The sequence below is a fragment of the Rhopilema esculentum genome, chromosome 21 (assembly GCF_057945365.1).
Source record: "Rhopilema esculentum isolate cy_ngs chromosome 21, ASM5794536v1, whole genome shotgun sequence".
Taxonomy (NCBI): Eukaryota; Metazoa; Cnidaria; class Scyphozoa; order Rhizostomeae; family Rhizostomatidae; genus Rhopilema; species Rhopilema esculentum.
This window is the reverse complement of record NC_142835.1, coordinates 10551609-10568290: the sequence shown is the minus strand read 5'-3', so window position 1 is coordinate 10568290 and position 16682 is coordinate 10551609. Positions and strand designations below refer to the sequence as shown.

General features: G+C 36.8%; 1 long non-coding RNA gene across 1 annotated transcript; it reads left to right on the top strand.

Moving 5' to 3' along the window:
* Nucleotides 1–206: 206 nt before the first annotated feature.
* LOC148957717 (uncharacterized) lies at nt 207–15418 on the top strand. Its single transcript, XR_016145161.1, has 3 exons — nt 207–3855; nt 5495–5600; nt 12529–15418. It is a non-coding gene; the product is annotated as an uncharacterized LOC148957717 (long non-coding RNA).
* The last annotated feature ends 1264 nt before the right edge of the window (nt 15419–16682 follow it).

Sequence of the window (16682 nt, the reverse complement as noted above, 5' to 3'; positions counted from 1 at the left end):
ATTTTATATAGACTTCTGACATCTTTGTTCAGTTTTTGATGGTGACAATGTTTTATAAGTTCCAGTAGTGTAAAGACTAGTTTTGAAGATTCAAGTGCAAATGCAAAGTCTAACTGTTGTAGCTTTAGGATGAGAAGAAGCCCAATTCAATCCTACTCACTTAGACCTTCATAATCCTAAAGAGAGTTCTGTTTCCTTTCATAAACTGAACCATAAAATCTTAAAACAGAAAATGAATTGAAATTGCTGTTTCAAATTATTCTGATAGCGGCTTTTTGGACAAGTTGAACTTGTTGGAGCAGGTCAGTAGTAGGACCTCTTTAATATTGCCTGAGAACCAGATGCAAATTTTAGAGTTCCTTCCAAATTTAGGAAAAAAGAAAGTTTTTCATTCTCTTGGCTTAAAAGTTACCCATGGTTTCAATATTCTAAAGCTTAATGTTATGCAATTTGCCTGCCTTTGGACATTTTTTATCTAAGAATTGGTGTAAATTCATCCAGAGACAAGCTGGTGAATTTTTTGACAGACGTTTCCTGTCCAGTAGCAAGATATAGAATCAATGCAGATTTGATATCAACCATACCCTATTATTAACCATGCTAACCTTTGTAACTGTAAAAGAAGTAGGCAGTGAAGAGTCATAATTGGCAGTGAAGAATTACTTAAGAGAATGTTGTTTTATAGTTTCCTTGAATAACATAAAATATTTACAAGCAACCAACGCCACTATTTAACCACTTTACATTGCGCATGCGCAAATGGGTTTTGACCACGCCCTTTTTGCCATTTACTTTTGGACCACACCCTTTTGCGGCAGTCAAATTTTTCTTTAGATCCGCCCCTGATTGGTGCACGCTGTTTTACACGATGCATTGTTGACATAGCAGTTGAAATAGAATTGAGTTTTGTTTTTTCTTTTACTTTTACCATGAAATTGCTGGGTCATGTTCATATAGATATTGGGTCAATTTAAGCATCTCAGCCGGAAACCTCAGATTCTGGCATGCAGCACTATACTGCTCTTGTGCATGCACCAGCCATACTCTGCAAACTTGTACTCGCCCAAGTTTTATGTTGCAATATTGATTGGAAGTAAGTTGATATAGAGTTGTTTTTTAAAACTATCTTTGTTCATTTTACTGGCTGTCTGTCCACTGCAGCAAGCTGGAGCTATGACACTATATTGATTTTCTTATTTGCAACAAAAACTATTTGCAAAAAAGTTTTTTAACCCTAAGTCCTTAAGTCTTAAACTTTTAACTGTGCATAAAAGTTTTCTGCAAGCATAAATCCTTCCCTGACTTGAATGCTCTATGGTTTTATAGACTAAGGAGCAAAGTTATAAGGCATGTTATAACTTCTTGTGTGTTTTTAAAGCAAAGGAAACAAACAAAAGTTATATCATAGCAACAGGACCCTATTTCAAATAATATTCTTGCAAGTAAAGTGTCTTTGAACCATCCAGGTAATCCCCTATAATAGCACTAAGGTATTTGAAACAATAAAAATGATGTTGAAATATACAATATATCCTTTATGTAAGCATACCACATTATGCTTTGACTTTATCTAGCATGGTAAGAGTTCTGTAAAGACTTATTTGAATGAAATTTGACATTTGTTGGACTGGAACACACTTAAGTACTGCTTCATTGTACTCAAGATTTTTTACCCTTTTTACCAAAATCTCTGAATATATTTTTTTAAAAAAAACCCTTTTTTGAAAATCTATGTCCCAGATGTGTGTCAAATTTATGACCCTTTCTCAGAGATTTTTGGAACTCACATGGTGTATAGGGTCATATAGAAGTGAACCCAACATCATATGGGGGTTCGGTCCTGTGCAAACGGGGTCTAACGGTCTATCTTTGGTATTCTATTATGTTTTTGGCTATTGAAAGATCTGGAGACTTTCACGGCTGATGAGGGTCTCAATGTTTCATTACGATCAGCAGGCACTGAAACGACAATACTATTTGAACTGTACTCGTTGTAGGCTCCAAATTGTCATTGCAGAGAACCCTATTAATGAAGATGGTGGTACAAATACTGTGCCAGTTACACTATACCGGATACTATCGGAGCTGAGTAGCTTATATATTGGATATGGGTTTCAAGTTACACTATGCCACACCAATCCGTTAATAGGAAATCACTCCGGAAATCAGTTCCCTCTGAAGTTAATAGGAAATCACTCCAGAGTAACTTTGTAGGAGAGTGTTGTAGTGTAATTGCACGAATCCGATATACTTCGCTTCAAAGCAAAGAATTTTCTAACTATTTTCGGATTTGAAGCAATTCGATCATTAGTGGTTTATTTGCTAAGCCAGCAGCATGCCATTGTTTCTAGTCTCTTAGTCATAATTAGTAGTTGCTGCCTACCATCAGACCACAAATCAGCTTCAATTCGATAATTGCTACTAATTCTATTATTCCCATCGTTTCTTGTCACCAAAGATTAGCTGGGAGTAGCAGAAAAGCTGAAATAAGGCAAAGAATATCTACATTATCTACCACAACTTTGCTAAATATTGTCTCGTGAAATATGACCGCCAAAATGGTAATTTACAATATCTACCCACATTACAAAATATTGTCTCATGAAATATGACTGCAAAAATGGTAGTATACAATATCTAGCAACTTTGCAAAATACTTTCTCATGAAATAGTACCACCAAAACTGAATATACAGTATCTATCAGCTTCGCAGAATATTATCTCGTGAAATATTACCGCGAAAATTGTAATATTCAGTATCTACCAACGTTACAAAATATTGTCTCATAAAATATTACCACCAAAACAATAGTGGAGTTATGTTAACGTAGACATCACATGCATCCATACGCAATCAAGTATTACACAAAGATTTGTGCTCTGAAGTTAATTTGACAAAAGATTAAATAAAACATTGAGCCACGGAATGTGAACAATCGAATTGCGCAACGAGAGTATCATGTTTCCGCCGAAAGTTTCCGTCTTTCTGTAAATCGGCGAAATCCCGGCGCAGTGCACAGTGGCTCAAAATGGAGTATAAAGTTGTGGCTTCGTCTCCGCAAAAGACTACGTATCGATATATCGTTTCAAAATCATCGATATCAGTTATCGGGAGTCTTCGAGCAGCCATTCAGTAATTTCGGCAATGGTCCGACTTTTTCTGTACACTGTTCCAAGTGAGTAGTTTCCAATTTCTTTCATGCTCTTATTAATTTGGTCCAAGTTTTTTTAGATTTGCTATACATCTCAATTGCCTTCAATGATATGATTATTATAAGAAACAGAACCGTTACAGTCGCAATTATTAAAGCAGAGGCTTCGGAAGAGTGCTTGGAGTAACTAACATGACCAAATTTTCATTACTAGATTTTGTTGAATAACAGAACCTTACATATGGGGGAAGAAATAACTTTAACAAAAGTTAAATAACCTTTTACTAAAGTACTAAAAAACATTTTCAATCTTTTCGACAGCTTAAAATGTTCTTTAACTAATACTTTAAGCCATTTCAACAACAAGAATGAAAGAAGTATTTTCTAGAATCTTCAGAATCTCCTCACTTCTCTATAGCAGAATGATTCTTCGTTACTGAAAATGTTGAAAATGTTATGTAGGGACTCACCAGCAAATCCTCTTTTAAGAGATCATGTGTTTTTCATTAGCATTTAAAAGTGCAAAATAATCAAATTTTGTTGGAAACTCTGAATGAGGACAGTAGGTTTTTAGGGTGAAAAGACATGGATTATTTGAAAAGAGCAGTTGCTTAAAATCTCAGAAACAAGCACAAGAAAAGAGTTTCTGGGCAGTTTTGCTAAGATTAAAGACCAACTTTAATGTGAAACATCATTCAAAAAGGTATGATATATTATAGTTATTACTCATTAATTTTAGGCTTTCCTTAATTTCATTTTTAGATATATTTATATATAAATTTGTCTCTTTTTGTATATATCATCTTACAGGACACATACACGGAATCCAAAGTTAGTTTTACGTTTTTAGAAAGCGATTACGTTAAAGATTCAAAGTTAGATCTGTATTCATTCAAATATGGTGGATTAAGGAAATCAAATGGATATGGTACAGGATCGCCCTCTCATCTCAGCCCACCCCCCCCCCCCCCCCCCCGGGTTTCAATTTCGTGCCGCTGTCTCAAAAAATGTTATCCATCAAATTACATTATAATAAAGTCAAAATCCTAAAGAATAGCTGTAAGTTTCTTTTAAAAAGCTGGAAAATTCTTAGTGAATCCAATAATCTTGATTTCTTTCGAAGCCTTCTTCCCCTCAAACTGTTTCCATAACACATACCATAAATTGCTTTGTGGTGCCATGACCCACTGCACATTTGATATTAATCCACTTTGCTAACCACCCCACCTTCCCCCCTAAATAACAAGACATTTACGGCCCTGGTTATTATTTATGGAACCCTATAGCCAGAGGTCCTGAGTCAGTGAACCCCCTGACCCTCCCCCTTTCCTCAGCTATGTCAACCTCTCGCCGGCCCCCAATGTACCGCTAGCATAAAGAATGCCTCCATGAAATGATTGGCATAAAATATCGGGAAGCATTTTAGTGCGTTCTTCAAAAGTTGTTTTTTAGGATAATAATGCTATCAACTTGAGCCCCCCTACTTTGAATTCTTGGCGCCGCCCCTGGTAAGACAAAGCCCTGAAGATAATGTAGATGGGTACTGGGACTAAACTTACCTAAAGAAATAAAAATAAAATTCAAATCCGTGTAATTCAGCAAATCGAGTACTTAAGTAAAGATACGTTAATAAAAGATTCAGAGTTCAAGGATGAATACACTGTAATATAATATCAAGTAAATTGCCCAGGACACTAGGAGAACCAAAGTTGACATGCCTTGTTTTTATGGGCTACTTTACAACTCACGTTACATTTCTTATGACGAAAATTAAAGGCTCACAAGGCGTATACCAACTGCTCACTGTTTTTCATTTCACGTTATTTGCATCTATGTTGCTAATGCATCCATGTTGTCCAGGAAAGACAGCTCTTTTGATGAAAAATTCAAATTCTTTTGACGAAGGTAGACGGCCTAAACAGCAGAAAACATGCATTTGTCTTAATGAGTTTTGCAAGGTGTTCAACAACTTCTTATTGTTTTCATTCATTCCAAGATATTTGCATCCATGTTTCTAATGCTACTGTTAAGAAAAGATAGCTCTATTCATTCAAATTAAAGTTCTTATGATGAAAATAAATGACCCACACGATAACACACCTTGTCTTATCTTATGATTTATCTTATTGTCTCTTAAATGGTGTTTCACAAATTTTCGCTGTTTTTTACTTCAGGCTATTTGCATTTATGTTTCTAATTCTACTGTTCAGAAAATATAGCTTTTTTGATGAATATTCAATTTCTTTTGACGAAAGTAGATGGCTAACACAACAGAAAACATGCTTTTGCCTTGATGTCTTTTGCAAGGTGTTCAACATCTGTTTACTTTTTTTTCATTCCAGCTATTTGTATCCATATTGCGAATGCTACTGTCCAGGAAAGATAGCTCTTTTGATGGAAATTTAAATTCTTCTGACGAAAGTAGACGGCCCACAGAACAGAGCACAGGTACTTGCCTTAAGTGTTCAACAATTTCTTACTGTTTCCATTCGTTCTAAGATATTTGCATCCATGTTGCTCATGCTACTGTTAAAAAAGATAGCTCTGTTCATTCGAATTATTATTCCCATCTATTATTCCGGTGACTGTTGAAAGCAAATATTATTTGCTGCCTCTATGCAATTCATGTTAGCAAATTGATTAAGAAATCACGTACACTGTCAAAACAAACTAACTCTCCTCTAAACACTGTTATTCAATCGCCTATGCTTTCCTATGCTTATGAACCTCATGAACTTCATTGATGTTTATCATACACAAATCTCTATTTGAAAACCAGGGGTGGATCCAGATGGGTGCGACCATTGCAGTTGCAACTATCACATTAATGGGCAACGATTTATTTCAAATTTTTGTTATTTCTACAACAAAGTTTGATAATTAAGTTCCATATTTCCAGAATATTCGACTTGTAATTGTTCCACCGTTGAAAGTTTCAGTAATGATAGCTTCACCTTCTGCATTTTCTCCTCCCCCCCTAAAATCGCTCAATCGCGATATTCCTTGCAAGGGGTAAAGGCGATTAGCCACTAAAACAACCCCCTTGGAGTTTCCGGAGTTTCAACACCTTTTTGCCCACCATCTCTTGACCTGATGTCCATGGCCCTTGGGCAGCAACAGTGATGCCCTAGAAGTTGAACGCTGCCCAATGAATATTGATTTTGAAGGGATGCAAAAAATTCGGGGGGGGGCAACAGTGTGTCTGAATGCAAGGGTTGCTGAAAGAGGCAAGGAACTGAAATCGTAAACAAATTGGTGTCATGGCAGTCTTTCCAGTTTCCAGGGTAATGTTTATAAAAGAATAGAAGATATTTTGGATGAATGTATTTGATAAAATGCAACTGAGAGAGTGAAGTTTCGTTGGTAGCCTGTAAGCATGGGTCGTGCCAGGTGGGGGCTGGGGTGCTTCAACCCCCCCACTTTTTTGCATTAAAAGTGTTTTTAAGAGAATTAAAAGAGAAGGAAAAAATAAAAATAAAAGAAAAGAATAGCGTGACAAATCCTTGTACAGTACTCCTTTTTTTCCAAGGAATAAGCCGGGGTCTATAATGCTTCATAAAGTAAAGAATTCCATTCAAAGACTAGTGTAAATCGAACGTAACATATTAGAAGCATGCCTTACAAATAGCAAAATGTTTTAAAAGATTGCAAAAAATGACTGCAAGGAATATTCTGAAATGTATCTTAAGCTAATCTTGAGGGCGTGGTCGCAAAAGTAATTTGCTCGCTTCGCTTGCAGGGGAGCCTCTACCTTCAAGTATGGCTCTGCCAACCTAGCCTGTGCTCCATACCCCTAACTTGAAAGTAGGGGTCTGGGACACAGGCTATGTCAACCTCTCGCCGGCCTTCCAATGTACCGCTAGCATAAAGAATGCCTCCATGAAATTATTGGCATAAAATATCGGGAAGCATTTTAGTGCGTTCTTCAAAAGTTGTTTTTTTAGGATAATAATGCTATCAACTTGAGCCCCCCTACTTTGAATTTCTTGGCGCCGCCCCTGGTAAGACAAAGCCCTGAAGATAATGTAGATGGGTACTGGGACTAAACTTACCTAATGAAATAAAAATTAAATTCAAATCGAATACTTAAGTAAAGATACGTTAATGAAAGATTCAGAGTTAAAGGATGAATACACTGTAATATAATATAAAGTAAGTTGCCCAGGACACTAGGAGAACCAAAGTTGACATGCCTTGTTTTTATGGGCTACTTTACAACTCACGTTACATTTCTTATGATGAAAAGGCTCACAAGGCGCAAACCAGCTGCTCACTGTTTTTCATTCCAGGCTATTTGCATCCATGTTGCTAATGCTACCATGTTGTTCAGGAAAGATAGCTCTTTTGATGCAAATTCATATTCTCATGACGAAGGTAGACGGCCCACACAGCAGAAAACATGCATTTGCCTTAATGAGTTTTGCAAGGTGTTCAACAACTTCTTACTGTTTTCATTGATTCCAAGATATTTGCAACCATGTTGCTAATGCTACTGTTAAAAATAATAAAAATAAAGTTCTTTTGATAAAAATAAATGACCCACACGATAATATGCATGCATTTACCTTATTGTCTCTTAAATGGTGTTTCACAATTTTTCACTGTTTTTTACTTCAGGCTATTTGCATCTATGTTGCTAATTCTACTGTTCAGGAAAAATAGCTTTTTTGATGAATATTCAATTTCTTTTGACGAAAGTAGATGGCTCACACAACAGAAAACATGCTTTTGCCTTGATGTCTTTTGCAAGGTGTTAAACATCTGTTTACTGTTTTTCATCCAAGGCTATTTGCATCCATTATAGTCTATTGACTATGCATCCATGTTGCTAATGATACTGTTCAGGAAAGATAGCTCTTTTGATAAAAATTTAAATTCTTTTGACGAAATTAGACGGCCCACAGAACAGAGCACACGCACGTACCTTAATGTCTTTTGCAAGCTGTTCAGCAATTACTTACTGTTTTTCATTCATTCTAAGATATTTGCATCCATGTGCTAGTGCTACTGTTAAAAAAGACAGCTCTATTCATTCAAATTAAAGTTCTTATGATGAAAATGAATGGCCTGCACGATAATACACATGCATTTGTCTTAATGTATCTTAAAAGGCGTTGTCACCTGCATCCGTGTTGCAAATGCAATTGTGTAGGTAAAATAGCTCGGAAAACAATAACGTCTTTAGTTGTATATGATGTTTAGCTTTTGCACCTTTAGTTATTTGCATCAAGATAGTGCGTTGGCTGTTTGCAGGCAAAACTTCAACGATCAGACTTTTTTCTAGATCCGCCTCTGCAAAATTGTCCAATTGTCTGCTTTTTACTATGTACCCTTTCAACAAACTCGCGTGCAACATCAATCAATCTAGTATTTTTCATCGCTTTCTTTCTGCATATGAAGCACCATTAGCTGATTCATTCTGCTATCTGTTTTCATCGACCTCAAGTATGTTATGACTCTTTTCATCGCTGAGAAAGGTCTCACTGATGCTGCTAGCATTACTAGGAGAATCTTTACAGCCTTGTTGCAATTTATGAAAGTAAGGGTCTGCTTTGTTTTCTCGTTTCTAATTCCAATATCCGCTTCAAGATAAAGCCTGCCTTGCTTTTAACGGCACATTTTGTTATATTTTGACTAGAATTCTACGACGATTGAATTTTTCTATTTAAATCTAACCTGGGCCGAACCTGGATTAGTTTGTGTAGTGTGGATAGGGCTATAGATAAGAATTTTATCCCATCTTCCAGCCAGTTTTGTGTTATGGAAAAATATCATCTTAGACATGGAAGTTGGTGGGGGTGGGTACTGCCATCGCTATGACCTTCTCGCTGACAACTGTTTCCTGGGGTTTTTCTTCCTCTAGACTTTCCTGAGATGAGACTCATTTCTTGTCTTCGTTGTGTTACTTGTGTATCTTTGCCTCTGCTGGTAACGACTGATCAGATAGGTTTTAAGACATTTTGGTCCTTGAATCAAAAAAATAACAAAGGTGTCGGAAGTTCTCAGAAAACCTGATGACGTTTTAAAGGAATTGGTATGAAATATCTTCACCTTCCATCCATTCAAATGAATTTCGTTCCTACCAACTAAAAGAGTTACGTCGATTATGAATTTATATGCCAGTGTGATTCTGGCTACGTATGACGCACAACCCAGAGTTTGGGGGATAGAATAAAACATCATGTTCCTTCCAATATTAGAAACAAACTGTCAAAACAAGTGACTCTGCCATCGGACAACAACTTTCAGACAACCCAGATTGTGCAAAACTCTATAATGACGAAATGTTTCAAGATAATCAGCAGAGGCTGGTCGTCCTTCCATCTAGCAGTTTTGGAATCGATCTACATTCAAACGAGAAAACCACCATTGTGTAGACAGAAGAAGGTCGTTTTCCTCTGGGCCACCAGGGGTAATTTTTCTATAGGCACGACCTTGTGCTCACGTTTTCTGATTGGCCTAAAGCCAAAATGAACAGGCCACCCTGTCGTTCAGAAAATATTTGGTCCATTACCCTACATAAATCAAAATCTAAACCATTATGTGTAAGTTTTTTAGTACAGAAAGATACATTGGTTGTTTCTAAATATTTTTAATGCAATTTTCTTAAGATTTTAACATAATTCACTTAAAATATGAATACAGCCTATCCATGCTGTTGTAAAGGTTGGTAATCTACTCTTTGGTACTCTTTGGGAATTCTGTTCCATTCCAATTTGTCCTTTTCAAACAGCTCATCTTTGCTTTTGAATAAAAATCTTGGATTATATGTCCAATATAATCCCAAACATGTTCAATTGGGTTCATATCGGGGCTGTTCCGGCCATCCACTTTTTTACAGTAATTTCTGTGTGACATGGGGTGTTATCTTGTTGAAATATACCATAACCATCCTTAAAATTATGTTTATTAAATTGATGGCAAAGCACAGATTTCTAAAATTTTAAAGTAATGTGCTGCATAAATTGTACCCTCGACTCTGTGTAGACGGCCAGCACCCTTGCTACTAATACAGCCACAAACCATTTATCCTACCACCTCCATGTTTGACAGTTGCATTCAAGCACTGTGGAAGTTACTCCTCTCCACTTCTCCTTCTTACATAAACTGGCCTGTCACTTATCAAGCAAAGTTGGCTCCGATCACTGAAAACTACTTTGCTCCAGTCATAGTCTAGGTGCTGCCTTCCCCAATCCAATCTTTTTGTTCTTGCTTTCTCACTCAATAATGGCTTCTTTTTTAGTCTGCAATACTTAAGCCCACTGTCAACTAGTCTTCTCCTCACTGTTCTAGAGCTAATTTTAATATCACGTGCATCTCTTAGTTCATTTGCTAAAACTCTGGATGTTTTTCTTCTATCTTTCAATGACTTTCAATAACTATTAGTCTATTTTCCCTAGATACTGTGATCCTCTTCCTACCTCTGTCCTTTCTGTCTTCTTCACTACTTGTCTCTTTATGCTTCTTAATGATTTGTTGTACTGTGAATCGTGCTACTTTCAATTTCAAGGCAATTTTGTTGCAACTATACCCTTCTTCATGCAAAACTACTGCTTTAATTCGATCTTCTGTGCTCATTCTTGGTGCGGGGGACATGGTCTAAAAGATTATTAAAGAGGCTTTCCCTTTAGTTTAAGACTTCGATTAGATTTACCAATAATAAAGAAAGTTTAAAATCGAATTAGTATATCAAATTAAAGCTTTAGATACTAAATTCAATACAAACTTATATTATTTTTAGTTACTGACCAATGAAAATGAGATATATTTCCCAAAAAAATTAAAATATTACTATAAAACGATGAAATAGAGTTACTTTTGGCTTGTTACGTGGGCCTAAGTAACAAAAAATATTCAGAAAGAGGTTGCTGAAAATAAGACTGGTAGACCTAGAGAAATTTGCAAAATGTAGGGCAGTTGTGCCCCAAATAAAATATGCACAGCAATGTTTTCGGCCAGTTCTTCTCAAAATGCAAAGAACTGCAGAAAAAGTAGAAAATAGAAAGAAAATTAACCATTCTATTCCCCTTACGTAGAACTTCCTAGCTTTTTTGATTCAATCAAAAATGACGATTTGCGATGGTCCAATTGCAGAAGTTTACCCCTGCTTCCTACAATTGCTAAAAATGGCCATAGTCTGACGTTTTATACCCACTTTTGGAGATAGGTTAACCTGAGCCATGGTAAACCAAGGTTTGTTGTGTCCACCCTGCAAAATCTAACCTGGTTTAGCGAAAAATTGGGGCGAACCCGGGTTAGTTTGTCTAATGTGGACATGGCTTTATTCTATTTATTATTTTTTATTTTTGCAATTATTTTACTTTTGAAAATGCCTCAAATTAATGAAGAAATTCATCATTGGTATTCCCTTTTCTAGTGAATTTCTAATAGGAAAGAGGTTTTAGCTGACAATCTTTAAGTAAAATGAATCTAGTCTTACAATAGTCCTTACGAAAATTTTTTGCCGTGAAAAATATATTATAGTAATACCATAATCTTAACAAAAAGAAAAGCTGATTTTTTTGAAAGAAAAGAATTTTAAATAATGAATTCATTAAGTGGCAAGTTCTTTATAACGAAAAGTCCACCCAAACAGCGTTTACAAGCCTGTTTCATCCACCACCTTATACCGTAAATGACATGACATGATGATAGTCTAAAGCGAATAATGATTTTATGTTAATGTCTAAATTTGATACAAAACTGAAGGCTAACCTAAAAAAATATATTTGGGTTACTGTATATATATTTACTGTATATAAAACTGTAGTAAAGAGTCTACAAGTTTTTTAAAATGAGTATTTTATGATTTGTAGCAGATAAAGCATGTCTTCAACATCGAAACTTTTTATGTTTTATAAATTTAGAATATCATTAGCTATTTGAGGCATTGCACTTGAGTATTTTTCTGATCCTTAAACCTGGATCGTTAGCAATGCTTTTATTGATAACTGTTTATCAGTCTCCTAAAAACGATACAATCCCTGCTAAATGTTATCAGAGTATGAAGTTGCGAGTGAAAATTCAGCAATCCTAAATGAAATGGGAATAACTTGGTGCGACATATTGTGTGACATGTATTGTATTTACCAAAACTATCAACTTTGTCCTAAAGAACAAATAAAACGAAGGATAAGAACAAAATGCTGGGTGCTCAAAGTAACAAATGCTGGGTGTTCCAAAAAATGGCAAGCAAATTATTTCAATGCACTTTCATTATACCATTCCAAGCTTTGAAAAAAGTTAACAGAAAAATTTAGAACTGAGATAACGCTTTCCTTTTCTCTGCATTTTTACTGATGCAAAAAGCTTATATCTGATATACTTCAACTGATCTTTAAAAGTAAGGTATTCATTTTTCGTTTCTTATGTTTAGACAACGTGGCATGCCATTTTGGAACGCGCTGACTAAAGGCAACCATACAAGCTGGTCATATTTCACATAAAGTAACTTGCAGCAATGCTGTCTGAAGAGGCAACCAGTACGAGGAATTTCAAAATTACCTGTGTTTCCAGCAGGTTCGAATAAACTATTTACATTTAGAGCAATCTGTGTATTAGACTAATCGGGGAGACTGTCATCAGGGAGATAAGCAAAAAGTTCTTGGAAATTGTCCCAAGGAAGACTTTTGATCAGTTTTACGAATTAACATTGCAAAAAATTCGACAGCAGATGTAATATTTTGCAGTTCTACTTGCTGCTTCATAGATTCCAATGGCGTCAATAACATCAAGAGTAGCAGCAAATCAGTCGAGTTTCAAAGGAACAATGGCTCCGAACAGTTCATCTGCACAGTACTTGAGTATGGTAGATCTGAATTACCTGCACGATGAGCTAATGCTGGTCGATACCATTTCTAAATACATTGCGTTGATCTCAATAATACTAAGCACATCTGGTAACATCCTTATCATCGTCTGCCACATAAAGTTACAGATACACTCCTCGTATAAATGCTTGATAGCAGTGGCGGCTAGCACGAAAATAAGATGGTACTAGGAAAGCAAAAAATTTTTTTTAGCAGAGCGAGCCAGCTAGAGAAAGGGCGGGGCATGGGCGCGGTCCCCGGAAAATTTTGATATATAGCTAATATGGCCAAATTGTCTTTTAATGGCTTGTCAGAAGTTCTCATATAATACCTAGGTTTGTTTGAAGTCATGTGATATTGCCACCTGCAGGGGTTAAATGGTCTCGCAGCATTTTATCACTAGAAAGCGGAATCTAGTACTGCGAACGATTTTTTCATTGTTGGATTGTCAAAGACAAACGGTTTTACGTCATCTTCACTCACAAATGACAATGGATGAATGACTTCTGCAGTACTGGACGAATGAGGTCTAGTGCCGTGGTGTACATAAAGGGTTTATTCAATGCCAATCTTTCAATAAGAATTAAGATAGGAGGATCAGAATTAAGATATAATGTATTCCGCTGCTCTTCCTCTTATTCAATTATCTCAAAAAAAGAAAAATCATACAATACAAAAATATATCGAGCTTTCAAAATAAAGTGGTACTAGACTGGTACCACTAGTACCGCTGCAAGCCGCCACTGCTTGATAGTCAATCTGGCCATAAGTGATTTGCTGTATTCAATGATGCAAATATTTCGGGTTCACAGTAGATTCCGCTCCAGCGAGTGGCACTTTGGGAGATTTCTATGCAAGATGATGTTACTGTCACCAAGCTCACTCACGTGTTCCATGTTTACCATGTGTTTCATGGCAGCGGAGCGTTTCATAATGATTGTATACCCATTTTGGCCTCGTTTGCAGATAAGAAAGACAGGTACTGTCACCGCCAGGGACGGACTTACCGGGTGATGTGGGGGTGCGATACCCCCCCCCCCCCATATTTTTGCGTTATCCGGTAAATTGTGTGTTGATTCGGTAAATAGCTTATTTGGTAGTCAGTAGTGATGAAATAAAACCAAATTTCTTCTTTATTTATCTTCTTGTCGAGTCAGTTGTAGTTTATCTTTCAGTATTATAAACTACTTGAAATCGAAGAACTCTTCAAAGCGATGTGAGACGAAAATGTATTACCAGCAGGATGTGATAATAACCTAAGACGCATTATCTTTGTTGGTGTCATAGACATCCGCAGCACCAGAACAGCCTCCCGTGGTATCACCGTAGAAATACTGCGTTGGCCTAACTTTGACAGTTGTAATCTATCGACATTTTATGGGTTTCACGAAAACAAAGGAAATCGTTACTGATATAAACTTTTATTGATCATTGACCCACCCTTTCGTGTTTTGCCAGTTACATACCTGCCGGTTATTACTAAAATGCCTCCCAAAAAACGAACAAATCGGTACAATGTCAAATGTCTGGAATGTGGATCAGTCTTCGAGTTTGACTATAGTGGTAAACACAATACAATTTATCATGAGGATTTGAAACGTATGAATAAAGTGACAAGATATGAGGTGGAGGGTGCTGCAAAAAACCCTTTTGAGGCGGCCGAACGAGCCAAAAGTTGCGGTGTCGAGATAAAAGAAAAAGAAGAGAACATACCAAGCACTTCACATTCTTCACCAATTCGTACTGATGAAGAACAAGGTTCAAGTAAACCATGTGTGCTGGATTATAGCAATAAAAGGAAACAATTAGAGGAATCAGAATCTTGGTTCTGAAACAAACTGCGGTGAGGGGAATAAGAGGTTGAGAAAGCATGACGATAGAAAAATTACCGCAAGAGAAGGGGTTAGAGGAAAAGAAAGAGTTAAGATCTCTATGTAGAGAGGCAGCAAGTAACAAGTCAGAATCAATCATTCTTGGGACAGTAGACAACAAGGTTGAGTTATACAATACTTTACAGCATTTCATCTTGATTTGCAACATCATATTTCTCATTCATTTTACAATGTTCCTAATCCAGCTACGTTTTTCAGTTTAAGTCGTATCTCAATACTTTAGTTTGGAAAAGAAAGATTACATCGGACAAACTAGCAGACGACTTAAAGACAGATTTAACGAACACCGACGAGACATTATCAACAAAAAAGAAGACAAATCTGGTGTTGCAGAACATTTCTGCAGCCCAGCACACATCATCCACGACCTTGCCATCACACCACTACTTAGACTTAATGACAAACGAGAGAGTGTTCGTCGAGCTAAGGAGCAATATCTCATTGGCCTGGCGAACACCCTCACCCCCAACGGTATGAACAGAACTACCGACCGTTAACTTTACAAAACAACTTATCACCTATCACGCCGCCCTCACAACCCACACCATATTTTCTCTACCCATTGTAATCATCAACATCACCATTACTATCATCAACATTCCATTATTCTCAGTTCCATCAAAAAAAATTTTTTTCTCATACTCACAGTCATCATTATCATCTCATTGCATCACCCACATCTCCTTACATCACCCACCACCCTTTCCTCCCCCACTTCCATCATCCCGTTTTTTTACACTGCGCTACATTCACAAAATTCAACATCCACCAATCCGGCACAAACATCTCACATTTCAATTCCATTCACTCGTTCGTTTCATTTACTCTGACGATACAGGGCGTATGCCGAGGCGAAATATTGGTATACTCTTTAAGTTTAATTTATTTTGAAAATTTTATTTCGTCACATTGGATTCTCGTCGTCGTATTGCTTTGTTCCAGTATATCTTTCATTTTAAAATCTCATTGCAAGATTCACAGAATCCGGCGGACAGCCTATCCTGCGGTTCTTCCTTCTCACACAAAAGAAAGATTGCCTTGTCCTTCTGTATTGCCCCAGTCTGACATTCAAGTTTCTGCGCTTCTTGCTACTGTAACTGACATGCATCATAAAGCATCCAGTTTGACAGAAAAATTGCAAGAGAGTTCAGAAGAAATGTCCCTTTTTACTGACATCAGACAGTTAAGCAAGAGTCTTTGCAATGTTTCAGGAGAATTGGTGGATGCCTGCAATCTCCATCTATCACTTATCGAGGAATCAAGAGGTCAGGTGATCGAAAACCTTGTTATTCCACCTCTCGTTGATCGTGATCCTGCCGATAGGCGATGGATTCAAGTAATTACAGGTCAAAATCTATACCTAATTGAGCAAGGGCCTTTTCAACCAACGATGGAATCATTTCATAAGAATACTACCATTTCAAAAGGGAAGCAGAACTCTTTTAGTTTTAAGTGGTATACGGATTTTCCTCTTATAGAATATAGCATAAAGCTTCAAAAGGTATTTTGTTTTGCGTGTAGCTTGTTTGGAGATGCGGTTGGTTGCTCGAAAGCAGAAAAATCCTGGTCAGTAGAAGGCATCGACGCATGGGATAAGATGGGAAGTCGCGGTACAAAGAAGGCAGGGAAGCTTACTGGCCATTTTAAAAGTGCACCACAAGCAGCGTGTTTAGAGAAACTAGATAATCTGCGAGTGACCGAGCGACAGATTGATTATTCGATTAGTAAGGCAAGCAAAGATCGTTTGGTTCAAGAAGAAAAGGACCGCTTACAAAACAGGAAACTTGTAGCTTTGTTGCTAGATGTCTGCAAATATATTGGAAGGAAGA